Source organism: Lissotriton vulgaris, chromosome 2_1 (assembly GCF_964263255.1).
Source record: "Lissotriton vulgaris chromosome 2_1, aLisVul1.2, whole genome shotgun sequence".
NCBI lineage: Eukaryota > Metazoa > Chordata > Amphibia > Caudata > Salamandridae > Lissotriton > Lissotriton vulgaris.
In genome coordinates, this window is record NC_141687.1 from 559772805 (window position 1) to 559789840 (window position 17036).

The 17036-nt window shown below is 43.1% G+C and overlaps 1 protein-coding gene across 2 annotated transcripts in view; it reads left to right on the forward strand.

Moving 5' to 3' along the window:
• The window catches only part of LOC147730750 (uncharacterized), a 1432305-nt gene that overhangs the window by 1405144 nt on the left and 10125 nt on the right, over positions 1–17036 (forward strand). The gene's annotated exons all lie outside the window — the stretch shown is intronic.

Here is a 17036-nt window from a genome sequence, read left to right on the forward strand (position 1 = left end):
GAAAGTGTATTTAATTTTTTTAAATGTATTAAATATAATTAAATATTTTTATTTATGTTATTATTTTATGTGTGTAGATGTATTTGTAATTTATGGTATTTGTTATTAATTTATAATTAATTAAAAAAATATAGATATATTGTTATTAAGTAAGTATATATTATATATTGTATGTTTATTTTTTATTAAAGTTGTATTATTAAATATGTATCATTATTAATTTTAAACATTATTAAATATGTTTAAATATGTTTAATTTATTTATAAGTGTTATTTACTTTATTTAACTTTTTTTTTTTTTACTGAAAAAAACCCAATATTTTTAATTACGGTATTTTTAACATCGATATTTTAGTTTCGATATTTTTGTACTTACCATGTTGTAAATAGGGTGTCGATATACTTGCCTTCGATATTCCAGCGTCGATGTTGCTGTAGGTCGATATTCTGTCCGTCGATAATCTGTCAGAGATTTGTTTTCCCTACGTAATTTCTGGCATGGGATATTTGATTGCAATTTAACCAGCTAGTCCTCTAAATAATAATTTGTGCGTAGCTGGTAATAGTTTCTCCTTTAGATGGGGTTTTTTTGCGACACCTCAGGTTTTTGTTTTGTATTTGAAGGCCTAATGATATCCATTGACCTAAAAATATTTCCAAAACCCATAATTGTTTGTCACAATGCCCCCCCCCCCCCCCCCCCCCCCCCCCACCAACCAAATATACGGAGCGACTAGTGTGCGTTTGTGAAGTGGCAGAGGATGTGAGCGATAATGTTGGTTGAACAGTGTATGGAATAAATAGACACAACACGTATTCAGTCACTTCCCTTTGTTTTGACATCCCTTCAAGTCTTCTCTTGTTCACTCTTCCTTCCTCCCCTGTATGCTTTCCGGCCATAAGAGTCGTAGTTTGGAAAAAACAGCATTTGTCCAGCCCTGAGCACTCTGGACACCCTTCTGAATGTACGTATGTTTTGTTTATATTTGTCTCAGACCAAAAAATCTTTTAATGAACTTTCGCCCATTTCATAACAATAGTAGAGTCATCGGTGTTTTCAAGGCAGCATGTGGCTGCGTAGTGACTTAAAAAAAAATTATATACCACTGTCTGTTGCACACATGCCTTTGCTGTTTATATTCTGCAGTGTAAGATGCTCTAGACAGCCTACCAAAAAGCAGCATCTTACATTATTTGACTATAATAGTCAAATTTTTAAGGATGGCAGGGTTTCTGCCATCCTTAAAAAATGATTAAATAAAAAAGCATCTCGTACTTGTACTCATCTGAAAAGAGCGAAAAGTGCATAGATTGCATTGGTGGGCAAATGAAAGCTAGGGTTTGCAGGGAGGTATCCTTTGACTTGGAGGCACATGGCTAGTGTGTTATCTTTATTTTTTTTGAGTATTTTTAGATTTTTTTGGGGGGTGAGGGGGTCAAGAGAGGCTACCTTAATTAAGTATTGGAAGCTGTGTCTAGAAGTGGTGAAACAAACTAATATGGGTGCACTTCCAGAGATTTTGCGGTCGCGATTGCTCAGTAATTTTAATATTCACGTAGATCTGAGAGTTACGGGTTCAGATCGCCTCAAAGTCAGTTCAGCCTTCTATGCTTTCGGGGGTCAATACATTGAGGGCCTTTACAGCTACTAAGATTAACTAGCACCAGATAATATGCAGAAAAGGGCAAAAAGTGCTGCAAAGCGTTGTATTAAAAAAAGGCACTAGAGTTACTGTTTTTATTCCTCCCAGATCCCACTTCACCCACAACCTATCTGTGCTTAATTTGTAAATAAAAAAGTGCCAGGGCCCAAGGCATTTCTCACCAGGCCACTGCAGGGGACACGTTTCCTTTCCGTTGTGCCATATAAGTTTGTTTGTGTGTCTGAAACGTGTCCATGTTTAGTCTCAAGATGCTGTACTGTAGGAACCTTCGAAGCCTCTTGGGCAGGTTGGGGATAACAAAGGGCCCTAGGAATGTGGCTGTAATTGTTTTAAACCTGCTAGAAATAAGATCCCCTTTGTTTTGGTAGCTCCCAAAATGGCTGGTATTCGACAAGTTGTTGCTGTTTATGACATGCTGTAAAAAGGGAGAATAAAGGGAAAAGTTAAACGGCGGGTTTTGGAAACAGGAACTGAGCTATAAATGCAAATTTCTCTTGTAGTTACTCAAAGGGGTTAAGAATGCATGGAGTGTCGAGGAAGAGGCCTGCTTTCACAAGCACTCCCATTAGACCCATTTTAAAAATCATTTTCCTCGAGCCCTGCTCGCCTGAGAAAATAGCTACTTTTTCGTCCTCTATTTACCCTTTCCTCATGATAAAATATGCGCTGTTAAAGCATATTCTCCCGGTCAAAACAGTTCAAGGTTATTGTGTCCAATACGTACATGTTGAATGGGCAGGCTGTGCGTACATGAACTGGAGGGACAGGCCACGCACTGTCTCTGGAATGTGAGTGGGTAGTATATGCGTATGATGTATGGGAAAGTTGGTTTATGTTCTCCAGGGTGGAAGAGCCAACTGTCTGTGCTGAAGTGGATGTACATGTTCAGTGTTGTGGGGCGGGTGCCACTCAATGTGGGTGCTCCTTTGTTGTAAATGGGATTAGTGGACCATTTATGTATGCACTTCTGTGGAACATTTGAATATAGTTCCTGGAATTAGGGAAAAATATGTTGCATTTAATAGTAAGGAGGAGCCTGTATACATTTACTGGTTTGGTAGATGCTAGTTTATATATCTGCTTTGAGTGGGAGGGCCTTGTTTTGTAAACACTGGGAGGAAGGACCTTATGTGTTTGCTGTGAAGCTTGACAATCCTACTTATGTGCACAGAAGTGTCCTGCAAACATATGCTCTAGGGAAAGGGTACTTGGTATATCCTTCAATCTTAATTACGTAGGTGGGAGCCCAGCCTGAATGTACTGGGTTGAGAAGGACAATATGCTAGCCCTCTGACACTAAAGAATGTCTTCTCCTACACCTCCTTGGTCTGCTGCTTCAACCTACCTCTTCTCATGTCTGCCATACCCCCTGTTCCGGTGACTTATCGCCTTCTATGTTACCTTTGCTCTCCTTTCACATGTCTTGATTAATGCCCGCAGAGTTTTGTGCCATCTCCGCCTAGTTCTACTTTCCGTCGCGACCCTACTGGCGCTTTCCTCCTCCCCCCACCATCCTCTGCCTCCACATTTTTCAACTATCTTCTATACCTTTTCTCGCCTTTCACATTTCTTGATCAATGCCCCCAAGAGTTACACGCATTTGCATCCTAGTACTTCTTCTCACCATTGCTACCCTAGTGGCGTTTTCCTCCTCTCCCCCCCATCCTCTCCTGCCGCATTTTTAAACTTATGTCAACCAATCGAGTAAAGTCTGGAGTTAACTGCTTCAAGATCATTTACCCCCCAAATTTGTCCAAAGCTTCAGCAAAACGGTTCAAACATATCACCATTGAACAGTGATTCTCTCTTAGTTTACCAATTCCATAGTGGTCGCTATGGAAGGCTTAAAACTGACTTTATTTTCTTCACTCATGACATCCCTTCCTGGACCTCTAGCTTCAATAACTCCTTCAACGTCACCTCCTCCTCCTCTATCCCGCACGGGCAACAGATACAAATCCCCCCCTCTACTTGTTTTGATGGTTCACTCACTGGCTCACTCTATAACAATGGTACTGTCTTGATTCAAGCTGAAGACACCTGTCTCCCTTTTTGACTACCTCTTTCCTTCCTTACTCCCCATTCCTGGGACTGTGATCTTCCTTGATTCTTCAACTAACTCCTCCCTTTACTCCCTCTCTCCTCCCCCGATCCTCCTGATCTCCAATAGGCTGCTCTCCCCCCTAGCTGGCCCTTTGCCCTCATCCTCTCCCCTGCTTACCCATCTTCCATTCCGCCCCCTTCCAGGTGAGAAGCTACCTTCAACACACCAACTATACCTATGGCCAGCAATCTCCTATTCCCCTCTGCACCATCCTGGATTTCCAAAGTTACCCCTTTCCCCCCATCAGGCCTACCACCCCTCATTTGATCCTTCTTTCCAACAGCCTGTTCTCCCAGATAACTCTGTGGATTTTCCTCCTTCCCTTTTATTACACCCTACCCGCTCTCCCCCCTCCGTGGTTCCTCAATCCTACACAAACCCCTTTCATCTCTCTTCATCCTTCCATCTCTCCAGTAACTCTGCTCAACCCACTATCCCCCCCATGGCAATCTCTTCCTTCTCCCTCCCCCTGGCCCAGTAGATCCATACTCAACTACCCTCATGGCATTCCTCCCCACTCTTCCTGTTGCCTGTCTCCATACACTCACCACTCTTAACCCACGTGACCTGTCCTGCGCCTACTCCTCTCTTCTCCCCCAACCTTCTGCCCTTCTATGACTCCCCTCGTTCCCTCCCCTCATCCCGCCCTCACACCACACCTCACACCTGTCTCCTCGTAAATTTGAACTCTATTCTTCTCTTCTGCTCAACATCTGCCCAGGTAATTTTCTTTCCACCTCAGATGCACCGATAAACTCTACCAACCACCATCTTCCTCCACCTTTAACTCCTGCACCCCATTACTTCTTCCCCACCTCTCCGTGCCCTCCCTCACTAATTGCATTCCCTCCGGAACCGATCGAGCCACCTAACTTTCTGTGTTCAGCCCTTCTCTCCTTAGAAAACAAATTAGGATCTCTCATCTCTTCTATATTCCAGCTTGAAGCTACGATCTAATCTCTTAAGTACTAACATTTCCACCTCTCCCTACAACCCAATCCCCCTGGCAAGTACTTCCTCGTCCCCTTCTCTCTGCACCTATCTCACTCTGTAACTCTTGGTCATCATAAAGGGACTACTACCTGATTCCAAAACACCAAAAACATTGACTTTGACACTCTTTGCAATTCTGCTATGCTATCTCTTCCAATGTTAGAACCTAATTCTGAAGTCAACGACCTTACCTCCCAATACCTCTGGCAGTCGAAATTGATAATGTTGCTCCACTTCAAAGCAAAAAGAAAAGGTCTATTCCTTCTGCGCCATGGTTCAATAAATCCCTTTATGAAGAAAGGAAGAACTTGATATGCTTGGAGAAACAATGGAGACAATCTCCTTCCACCACTAATCTCTCAAATCTACGCTCTTCAAGATCTGAACACCACAAACACATCTTCCGTGAAAAAGTGTCACACTTCAGAACCCTCCTGGACTCAGCCAAAAACAGACCCAAAAAAACTTTATGACCTCTTCAAAAACACAAATTTCTCTCCCTCAACCATCAAGCCTGACGATCTTCCAAAGAAAGCAGCAGAATTCACTATATTCTTTGATGAAAAAGCGAAACTACTGGTGGATCAGGTCGCTCACCCTACCCCCCTAGAGGAGCGCAAATCCTCAGTCATTTGGCAGAACTTTGAAGTCATCTCTGAGGATGCCCTCCTTAAAAGCATTCTTGAAACAAAATCCTCTAACCATTCTTTCAACCCCATCCCTAGTGGCATAGCCACTGACTTCTACGCACACACTCTTTCCTATTCGACCAGTCTGGTTAACCTCTTCCTCAGCCAAGGCTCCCTTCCTGTTGCCCTTAAAACAGGTCAGGTTATCCCACTTCTCAAAAAATCCTCTGCTGATGCGAATGACCTCAGCAACTTCCGCCCCATCACCAACCTCCTTTTTCCTCCGTAAATCACAGAAAGATGTGTAGCGAAACAACTTTCCATACATATCAAGGATAACAATCTTCTCAACGAATTCGAATCTGGCTTCATGCAAGACTGCAAAAGACACACAATTGATGGACAGAATGAAGAACAAATCAAAACATTCACCCCCAGTCAAGAGATCTGGGTTAAATCCATCATTCTTTTGCTCACCATGCCACCCGAGTTTAAACCTGGCCATATGCAAATCAGTCTTGACCCTGTGCCTCATGGTAACAGTCCAGCCCAAACTGCCAAGCCAGGTTCTCCATGGACCGGAAACAAGCATCCTAGGCCCGGTCGCCAGGATAGCTTGATTCTAGTGGCCCAGTGAGCCCAGGACCCACGTTTGGGCATACCTGGCGCACTTAGGGCAAGAAAGTTTATCATCCCCTTTGATTTTACTTTGTTCGCCCTAAGTTGGCAGATTATGCCCAGACGTGGGTCCCTTGCTCACTTTGCCACGCGATTCAAGCTAGCCTGGCTAATGACGGCTAGTTAGCCAGAAACCGGTCCCAGAATGCTTGTTTCCAGTCCAGGTAAGACATGGCTTGGCAGTTGGGCTGGACTGTTCCCACAAGGCACAGGATCAGACTGATTTGCATATGGCCATGTCTGAACTGGGGTGGCGGAGTGAGCTAAAGAATGATGATGGATTAAACCCAGATCAGTTGACTGGGGGTGAGTGCTTGCAATGTTCAACACTCCGTCCATCATCCCCTTTGGTTTTGCTTCATGCAAGACTGCAGCGCTGAAACAGCCTTGCTGCTAGTGATCAACGGTGCCCTGTGTGTTCTTGACTCGGGGGAGTCTTGCCTTCTGATTCTTCTAGACCTTTCTGCAGGAGGCGGGTTGGAAGAGAGCAGCAGATCAGCACATGAGAAGAGAAGAGTACATGGAGTTAGAGAAGGAGGCAGGGTAGAAGAGATCTTCAGTTCTGCACGGGAGAAGAGAAGAGAACAGGGAGTTAGAGAAGGAGTTTGTTGGAAGAGAGGAACAGATCATCACAGCAGAAGAGAACAGGGAGTTAAAGAAGGAGGTGGGGTGGAAGAGAGCAGCAGATCAGCAAAGGAGAAGAGAATAGAATAGGGAGTCGGAGAAGGAGGTGTGGTAAAAGTGAGCATCAGATCAGCAGAAGTTAACAGGGAGTTAAAATGCAATGCAATATGTTTCTCATTTGGAAAGTTTGAGCTATTGCTATTGTAAAGGACCAATTTTATTTTAATGTTTTGTTGTGGAAAATAGTGAACATAATTGCTTTGTCATTTACAATGCTAATAGTTATAACTTTTGCAAATGTGACACCTATAGCATGTGTAATGCAATATGTGTTGTATTTATGTGACTTACATGCATTGATATTACAAAGACTGGTTTGGATTTGGAGGGTGGAGTTGGATTTGGAGGGTGGAGTTGGAGGGTGTATTTGTGGGTGGATTTGGAGGGTGGAGTTGGAGTTTGCTTTTGATTTGGAGGGTGGAGTTGGAGTGTGTACTTGGAGGGTGGAGTTGGCTTTTGATTTGGAGGGTAGAGTTGGCTTTTGATTTGGAGGGTTTAGTTGGAGGGTGGAGTTGGAGGGTAGAGTTGGAGGGTGGAGTTGGAGGGTAGAGTTGGAGGGTGGAGTTGGAGGGTAGAGTTGGATGGTGGATTTGGATTTAGATGTAGGATTTTTATTTGGAGGGTGGAGTTGGCGGGTGGAGGGTGGAGTTGGAGGGTGGAGTTTGATTTGGAGGGTGGAGTTGGAGGGTGGAGTTGGAGGGTGGAGTTGGAGGGTGGATTTGGATTTGGAGTGTGGAGTTGGATTTTGAGAGTGTTTTTGGATTTGGTATTTGGAGGGTGGAGTTGGAGGGTGGAGTTGGAGGGTGGAGGTGGAGGGTGGATTTGGATTTGGAGTGTGGAGTTGGATTTTGAGGGTGTTTTTGGATTTGGTATTTGGAGGGTGGAGTTGGAGGGACGGAGTTGGAGGGGTGGAGTTGGAGGGTGGAGTTGGAGTTGGAGGGTGGAGTTGGAGTTGGAGGGTGGAGTTGGAGTTGGGGGGTGGAGTTGGAGGGTGGATTTGGATTTGGAGTGTGGAGTTGGATTTTGAGGGTGTTTTTGGATTTGTTATTTGGGGGGTGGAGTTGGAGGGTGGTTTTGGATTTGGAGGGTGGAGTTGGAGTTGGAGGGTGGAGTTGGAGGGACGGAGTTGGAGGGTGGAGTTGGAGGGTGGAGGTTGAGTTGGAGTGTGGAGTTGGAGGGTGGATTTGGATTTGGAGTGTAGAGTTGGATTTTGAGGGTGTTTTTGGATTTGTTATTTGGAGGGTGGAGTTGGAGGGTGGATTTGGAGTTGGAGGGTAGAGTTGGAGTTGGAGGGTGGAGTTGGAGTTGGAGGGTGGAATTGGAGGGTGGAGTTGGAGGGTAGATTAGGATTTGGAGTGTGGAGTTTGATTTTGAGGGTGTTTTTGGATTTGGCAGTTGGAGGGTGGAGTTGGATTTGGAGGCTGGATTTGGAGTGTGGAGTTGGAGGGTGGATTTGGAGTCTGGGATTTGCATTATTATGAGTGAAAACGAGGTAAAGAAAAAACGCCACCACACCGAAACGTATATATGAAAAAGAGGAATATGTGTATGAAAAAGAGGAAGGAACGGGTGCCTGCTATCGTCCGTAAGGTGGTACCCCGTGCACTAGTACTAGTACCCAAGAAAAAGCTACTGTCCAAGTACACAAAAAAACTAACCTCCTCAATTCAAGTGTACTCTAACCCCTGCGTAGGGTAGAGAAAATATGCATGATAATCTTTCTGAAAAAATTAACGAAAGAAAATGAAACTACTGGCAAGTATAGTGTATTTCAACACAATGCTATGTGAAATATTCTTTACCAGGAGAAATATGCCGTAGCTGCCACAATAATAACCCAATGTTCCACAGGAGTAGTTAAGCACAACCCTACAAATATAATATGTAAATGTAAAACCAATCTGGAAATTGTACAGCATACACGTCTGGTCAGAAGGCCTGGTTCTAGTAATCTTCTTAATGAGTTACATAACCTTCTATTTGAAATAATGTACTATCCTCTTTCTAGCAGTTTTGAAAATAAAGTCTGTTAGGGATATCCTAAAAGAAAACATTTAGTTGACTTAATTTGCAGCGTGACTTCCGTTTCAAAAGTCGTTGTAAGCACCATAGCAAAGAAAGAAACGCTGAAGCTTTTGCTGTGGAAATCCATGTTTTGTCTTCAAAATGCAAGAGTGCCTTAAATCATTTGCAATGAAGATGTTTGTGTGTGGGGAGATCATGGTGGAAGGGGGAAGGGTTGGGTCATTCTGGCTAATGGCAGAGTATACATTTGACATTTATGGAGGACATACTGGTCTGAGGCAATTTCTCTCTACTTGTGCAAGTATTCCTTCAACTGGGAAGTTGTTGCACTTCATAAATCAAGCAGCCTGAGCAGTTGGCGATTGCCAGATGGAAAAAAGATGAAAAGTGTGCTAGCTGCAGCTGACAGAGAACTCCTGACTCACTCACTCTGCAAGTTGAACGTAAACAGTGCAATGTTTAAAGAGGGAGTCATGGGCGACTGTTTCGACGATTAGAGCCCCAGCAGTGCTAATGTTTGTGACAGAAAGTTTGTGCCGTGTGACAGAAAGTTTGTGCCGAGTGTGTCAATACAAGAACTGGAGCTGTGGCCCAGCTTTAATGGAAATGCTCTAATGAACTACTGGCTTTTCACGATGACGTGAAGAATCACGTTTAAATATTAGTGAATTACAGAGTGAGAGAGCAAAAGGACGGACTTCAAAGAGCTAACCGAGAGGGTGAAAAGGTAGACAAAGAAAGAGGACCAGTGTTAAACTCTAAATCGCCGATAGAGTGTCAAAAACATGAAGGAAGGACCGTAGAGAGCTCCCGATTTGAAACAAAACTTTATTTGCCAAACATGCGAGTAACCAAGCCGGTGGCTATAAGTATGTAGTGTTCATCTCGAAACAGAAGTGGATAAAGTCGGAATAGAATAAGAAACAAGCTCTCGGCATTGCTTGGGGGGTGGACGGGAGCAGTAACCTTTGATGTCTGTAAGAGAGACAAATGTTGGTGTGCTAGGCTTCCTTTCAAGTTGGGTGGGGGGGGCGGGGAGCAGGGGTTGCGAGCATGTGGGGTGTGAATGAGAAGTGAGGCCAAGCGCGCGCTGGCGTAGCGTCACAGTTGATTACCTCACATGCATTGGGGACAATCCTCGCTGGTTTCAAGAGTTTGTTTTGCCTACTATACTCTCGCAGAACAACGCATGCGCGTTGGTTCAGCGAGACCTAAAAATCAATCTGTTTTAAAATTTCAGATTTGACTTGTGAAATTTCTTCCTCTAATTCTTTCAATACCAATGATAGCTCCTCTAGTACTAACAAGAGTAGGAATAGCACACCATTTTTGTTGGTTTTAGAAAAAGTTGGTTAACCGTGATACAAAACCCACTATTTTATTGTATTAGAGTTGGTCCAAGTAGTATCTGATTAATCTCTCTGCACATCAGTTAATCAAACTGTTTCAAGCTCTGGTAAATAGACAATATCGAAATTGTTTTGGGTTTTATCTCCTTGTTTAATGAGTAAATCGCATAAGCTTCCATTTGCATGAAGCCAACATAGTGGCACGATTTTCTGTTAAATTGATGTTTGGATTAAACCACGATCTTCTTAACATCACAATTCATGCTAAAACAAATTCAAAGTGATTTTTCATAGTGCTACTAGTGCACAATATTAATACATTAACACCTATCATCAAAGTATTTGTAGTCAAGCAATGCATGTTATATCTAAGTCAACATGTTCCCAGAGACACTGAAGTCACTCATTGTTTTGAACTCATTGCCGAGCTTCATGAAATAGTTAGTAAAATGATGCATTGTTATAGACAGGTATAAACACCATCTGTGATATAAATGCCATATGCCCTTATAAAGAGGGACAGGTAGCTAACATGCTGGCAAAGCCTAAAACAAGTTCCTTAAGTGCCCCAAAATTTGGGGCCTAACTTACCCCTCCGTGAAACACACTATGTAGAAATACATAGAATACTTGTATTAGGGAAAATAGCTGCATTAGAGCAAAGTAATATTCGTTGAGACTTTCCAGCTCCTATGCAAGCACCTGTAAAAGTCTTAGCAAACCCACTATAGACACCCTTGGGCATACTGCACTTCTTTTTGCCAGCAACAGTCCCACTGCCACAAATAAGTTATTTACTCTATTGGTTTTGGGATTAGGAATTTTGCTTAGAAGATAATGCTCCATTGACGTATCAATGACACAACCTGCTGTTCCAACATTCACTGCACTATTACCTCCCAATAATCTTCTACTGTTTTACAAGTCAGGTAAAGGAACCCTGCCTCTCTCCTTCCACATTTGGGGAAGGAGTAGGGCTGGGTAGATATTGTACAGTTTTGTAAGTGTGAGTTAAGTGTGATGTCGCACATAAAAGTGTGTCAGGTTGAAATGGTTGTTAATTGCACATGTGCACATGCCCTGTCCCAGTTGCTGTCAGTCAGGGATTTCTGTAGATCATCCTCCCACCTGGATCTAGCCCTCAGCGTAATTTTAATCCTGTTTTTTTTTAAAGACTCACATAATCTTGAGACCATTCTTTTAGTTGACCCAATTTAAAGCAGATCCTCCAACTTCTTCATCTCTTTTGGAATCCCTGGGAAATTTGTCCCATTAGAAATTTTCCATTTCTACAGTCACCAAGGATTTATTTTTTACTTTTTGGTGAACCCTGTTGTTGCTCGGTATAGAACTCTGTTCACTTTAAAATAAACCCCTTTTCACAGGCCTAAACCTTCTGTTAAAATATTAATGAGTATACCTTGTTGCCCATATGGCAGGGCACATGGTATTTAAAAGTAGGACTTGTAAAAGTTTAATGTTAAACATGTGCTCACAGTGCCTAACTCCTCAAAGATATTTTCACTGCATCAAGGCTGGTTGTTCAATAGGAAAACATGGGGATGTAATATTAAATAGTAATACTGTATATCGGGAATGAGATTTGCTAGAAAAACAATGAAACAACTATATATGACAGCTATTAAAAATCCAATTCAATGGCCAAGTCACACTTTTTCTAGATATTACTTAAAAGTATCTGTTAAAAACTAGCATTTCAATGGGTGTGAATGAGGAGCAAAGAATAGGCTGACTTGAATGGGCAGGGATGAGCCATGTGAACCTCAAAGAATATGCCAGGGGGTTTGGAGGATCCTTTTTAACATTAAAGTGTCAAGTCCTGTTTGAATGCCACATCCTTCCTGTCAGAGTGGCTGGAGGTCTTCATATGACACTCATGGGCATTTCAAAGAGACCTCCCCTGTCACAGGCAAATGTTAGCTGAGACTTGAGTAGGTCCCCCAGCCAGTCTGACCTCTTTTTGACATTACAGTGTCAAAGACTGTTTGACAAGTCTGCTTGCTTACATATAACATTGGGTTGCACTTCAAAGGAAAGAAGCAGAATGCCAAACCAGTCTGTGTGTATCCAATGCCTGGTTGCTTACAGCTCAGCTTTTTTTCTACCAGACTTCTGTCTCTGTGTTGGAGAAATAGGGACTTCCTAAAACTGGCTTTTAGTATTGGATATGGGAGGATTCTTGCATTACCAAAGTGCACTTCCCATGCTTCAAAATGGCCAAAGTGGGTTGGGTTAGCCCTGTAAACCTTTACCTCATTGTTTAGGGCATGTCTATGGGTCATTCCCACGCACTAGCTCATGCCAGGCATAAATGGAGCATTTCCAGGCACCCACTTCTGAATACTCCTGAACCTGTGTAAGATCAGGTGGGGAGTGAACCTGCTATCTGACACCTGGGTAGAACCCTAAAAGACTGTACCTTCACTGCTTCTCTCTCTTGTACCCCGTCAAAGAAGTGGACTCCAAGGATCATAAGACTGACCTCTTGTTAAAGCTACAGGGACACAACACGCTCCAGGTGGTCTTTTCCTGTAACTGCTCAGCTGACCACTTGCAACTAGAACTCGTCTGGACCCTCCTTTTGCGCTATGCTTGGCACTCTTTGCAACACACATGGAAAAAGCAAAATGCCATGGATGTTTTATGTACAGGAAGTCCCCCCTTCCTGTACATAAACAATCTTTTTTTAAAACAAATGCCATTTGTGAATTTCATGTGTGCTGCATTAAGCAGCACACATGAAAGTGACAAAATGGCATTTCAGGATTGTTTATGTGCAGGAAGGGACACCTTCTTACCCATAAACAATACTCCCCTGCACGCAGGCACCCTTGCATTATTGTGCAAGGGTGCCTGTATTGGCACTACACTGCTACGTGTAGCGCCATCGCAGGGGGAAACTCAAGGCTTCACCATATCATTGTAAATATGGTGCAGCTTTGCATTTTAGAAGTGGCAGAGTGAGGCGTTAAACCATGATGGCTAATGCCTCACTCTGTCACTTCTATTGTAGATATCCCCCTATGAGTCTCTAATTGTCTCCCATTAGACGCCTGAGGGCTTTTGTGATGTGCTCCTGTGGTCGATTTTAACTTAAAGGACTGAAGTCAAAAGGTAAAATCTTTGACCAGGAGGAAGTTGATTAGTGTATCAGACCCACGTTTTATCGCGGTCAGAAACAAATTGCGACTGGGCCCTGTTCTACAGCGAACATTGACTATCATTTAAACTTAGTGTTTCTTGGAGCTATTTTTACTTGAAGCATTTAAATATCATATCACCCTTATTGGATTTTTGACATTTTTATTGTCATTATGTTTATTAAATTGTACTTTATTTTTCTAATTTCTTTTGGGATTTTATTGTTTTGCATTTAGACCTTATCACTGTATTAGTACTGCATAAATACTTTGTACACATTCCCTCGAAGTTAAGCCTGTCTGCTGTGTGCCATAGCTACCACGGGGTAGAGCTCAGGATAATTTAGTGACTTTAATGGTTCACCCTGACAAGGACTGTGGTTATTACCCGAAGTGAGTACCTGCCCCTCAGCTTATAACCCAATTTCTTACATGTCATTTTTGTTTGTCTGTCTTAGTAAACTTCGCTAATTGCAGAAATTGACCCTGTCCCACATAAAATGCTCCTTTTTCTCCACAAATGTAATGCACCCCTCTCCCGGGAACACTTCTGCAAGAGTCGCATAGTCCCCTTTCCTTCCCCTGGCTAGAAATATGTCTTGGCCAAGCTGTAAAAATGCCTGTTATAAGATCATGCTCACCTCTACTCATAGTAAATTTTTTAGTACATGAATCCAGTCCAATTCTTAATAGATAAGGCAAATAAGTCCCAGTGTGTTATTATAAACCATCCTTTATTGTTTCCATATTTGTATTCATACAGTTGGTTCAAGCCTGTAAAATGCTGTAAACACCAGATCGGCAGTGATCTTGAGAATGGGGATCGTTTCATAATCTTTTTGACCATTGTCGCCCAGACCTCAGCCACATGCAACACCACATTGGTTCATCCCTCTTCCTGTCTGTCCCTTGCCGTTAGGCACAGTGGGAAATTTGCTGCCCTGCGGAATCCCGCTTTCCCATTTGTCTCTCTGCACACCACCTGGTGGCATTTAGTACATGTCTGTGTCAGGCAACCGGAGACTTCCCTCTTCTTTATCAAGTTTCAGGCCCTCAGGCCCCATTATTCTTTTACCAGCCAACACTATGGAAACTATGAGACTGTCAAGTTCCTTGAAAGGTTTTCTCCATATTGGGCACATAGAGTTCTGATAGTATCTTGGATAGTATCTTTGCATCAATGTTGATCATAGATTGGGATTGGGATGATCATGGCACTGACAGATCCCTATTGGGTTTTGAATTGAAACATTCAATCTATCCATTTTTTTGTATACTTCCTTCATGTTCTGCAGCAGCCTACCCACTTGTCTGTCCTCGCCATAGACCTCGAATAGGTACTCGGGGAGAATATCTGCGTTTGTTTGATATAACTCGAGGGGAGTTTCATCTTCCCCTCGCGACTTACTGATGGAGCATATCTCGTATGATCCCCAGCAAGTCCTCCTGTATGTCCACTTTCAAAGCAGGTAAACTGGTCCACATTAAGAACTGTGATGTCTATCCCCCCAAAGAACTGTTCCATCAACCCTCCTGCCTTAATGATGGTTTTTTATGTAAGCTCATCAGGTGCTGGCGCACGTTCTCATTCATCGCAATCTGTGTCACTGCCTTCATGTGTGCAGGCCTCTCTCGTTACTGTTTTGTCACCCTCTTTAAACCAATCAAGTCTTCTTGTTTCCTGTTTGTGTAATGCTTTCTGCATACATGCTTAACTGTCTTTGAACTGATACCTGTTGGGATATTGTTTTTGACGTATATACTATACCCAATCCCGACGTGGTTTATGGGTCCCACTCCTGTTTTGTTTCACTATATATCCTGCTTAGGCATTTTCCCCTCGGAACCACGATACATGCTTTCCATTTGTTTGCTTTAGTATCGGTCATCCTCCAGGTGGTAATCCACGTTTACTATGAATCTTTTTTTCCGCGGACTTTGACTCCGCATTCCATTACTCTGCATGGTCATTGACCCTGCATACCATCACTCCGCATTTTTTCACAACGCGTGTGCATTTACCACGCATGCCTTTACAACGAATTACATTGTAAAGGCATGTATGGTAAATCCACAAGCGTTGTGAAAAAAAACCCCAGACTTTATGAAGAAGGAACCTGGAGGAGAGAGGAACCACAACGAGAGAGACGTAAGGGGGTTTCGGTTAATTTTTTTAGGGGTGGGGGGGTCGTGCTGGGGTAGTGATTGTGTAGTGTAGGGTAGTGTTTGTGTAGTGTAGTGTAGTGTTGTGGTGGTTGTGTAGTGTAAGGTCGTGCTGGAGGTAGTGTTATAGGGTTTAGGGTAGTGTTGTGGTGATTGTGTAGTGTAGGGTGTAGGGTAGTGTAGGGTAGTGTTTTAGGGTTTAAGGTAGTGTTGGGGTCGTGCAGGGTAGTGTTTTAGAGTTAATGGAATTGTTGTAGTAATTGTGTAGTGTAGTGTTTAGGGTAGTGTAGGACAGTGTTTTAGGGTTTAAGGTAGTGTCAGGGGTCGTTCAGGGTAGTGTTTTAGGGTTAAGGGAATTGTTGTAGTGATTGTGTAGTGTAGGGTTGTATTGGGGGTAGTGTGTTAAGATTTAGGGTAGTGTTGTGGTGTTTGTGTAGTATAGGGTCATGCTAAGGGTAGTGTTTTAGGGTTTAGGGTAGTGTTGTAGTGTTTGTGTAGTGCAGGGTAGTGTTTTAGGGTTTAAGGTAGTGTTGAGGGTCGTGCAGGGTAGTGTTTTAGGGTTAAGGGAATTTTGTAGTGTACGGTTGTGTTGGGGGTAGTGTATTAGGGTTTTGGGTAGTGTTGTGGTGTTTGCGTAGTATAGGGTCATTCTGGGGTAGTGTTTTAGAGGTAAGGGTAGTGTTGTGGTGTTTGTGTAGTGTAGGGTCATGCTGGGGGTAGTGTTTTAGGGTTTAGGGTAGTGTTGTAGTGTTTGTGTAGTGTAGGGTAGTCTTTTAGGTTTTAGGGTAGTGTTTGTATAGTGTAGGGTAGTGATGTGGTGTTTGTGTAGTGTAGGGTCGTGCAGGGGTAGTGTATTAAGGTAGTGTTGAAGTGTTTGTGTAGGGAAGAAAAGTGGTTTATGGTAGTTTTGGGGGGTCGTGCTGGGTAGTGTAAATGTAGGGAAAGGACTGTGTGTCGAGGGTGGGTTGTGCAGGGGTTCTACATTAGGGTGTAGGGTAGGGTAGGGTATGGTAGTGTACTCTCACTTACCTTTAGAGTATACCTTTAACATGCATGCCTTTGCGTTGTAATGGCATGCGTGGTAAAGGCATTGTCGTTGTACAATTTTGCGTTGTGATAATTTGCGGGGTGATTGTACTTGCGGTATAATAATTGCGGAGTGATGGTATGCGGGGTAATTGTTTGCGGGAAAACGTCACATATTCCCTCCAGGTGCATGTCAGGCATCCCTCATATGCGCCACAGATATCCGTCTGACATACTGCATCCTGTAGGGCCTCGGGGTCGAGTCACCAGGGGGTGATACTCAGAGTGTAGGGCCCCATTTATATTTAACCAGTAATTGAACATGATCTGGGAGAAATCTACCCAGATGTTCCACTAACTCTATATTTGTCCACAGATCTTGATAGATTATCATGCAATCCAGTCTATCATATGTTGTGTGTCCGAGTGAGAAGTATGTGAACTGTATGTGGGGGGATCAACTTTCTTTAGATATCTACATAGTCCAGGCTATTCGTCTTCTCTGCTAATAATGCTGAAAAAAGGCTTTTGTCATCTATGTTAGGAGCATATAAATTTAA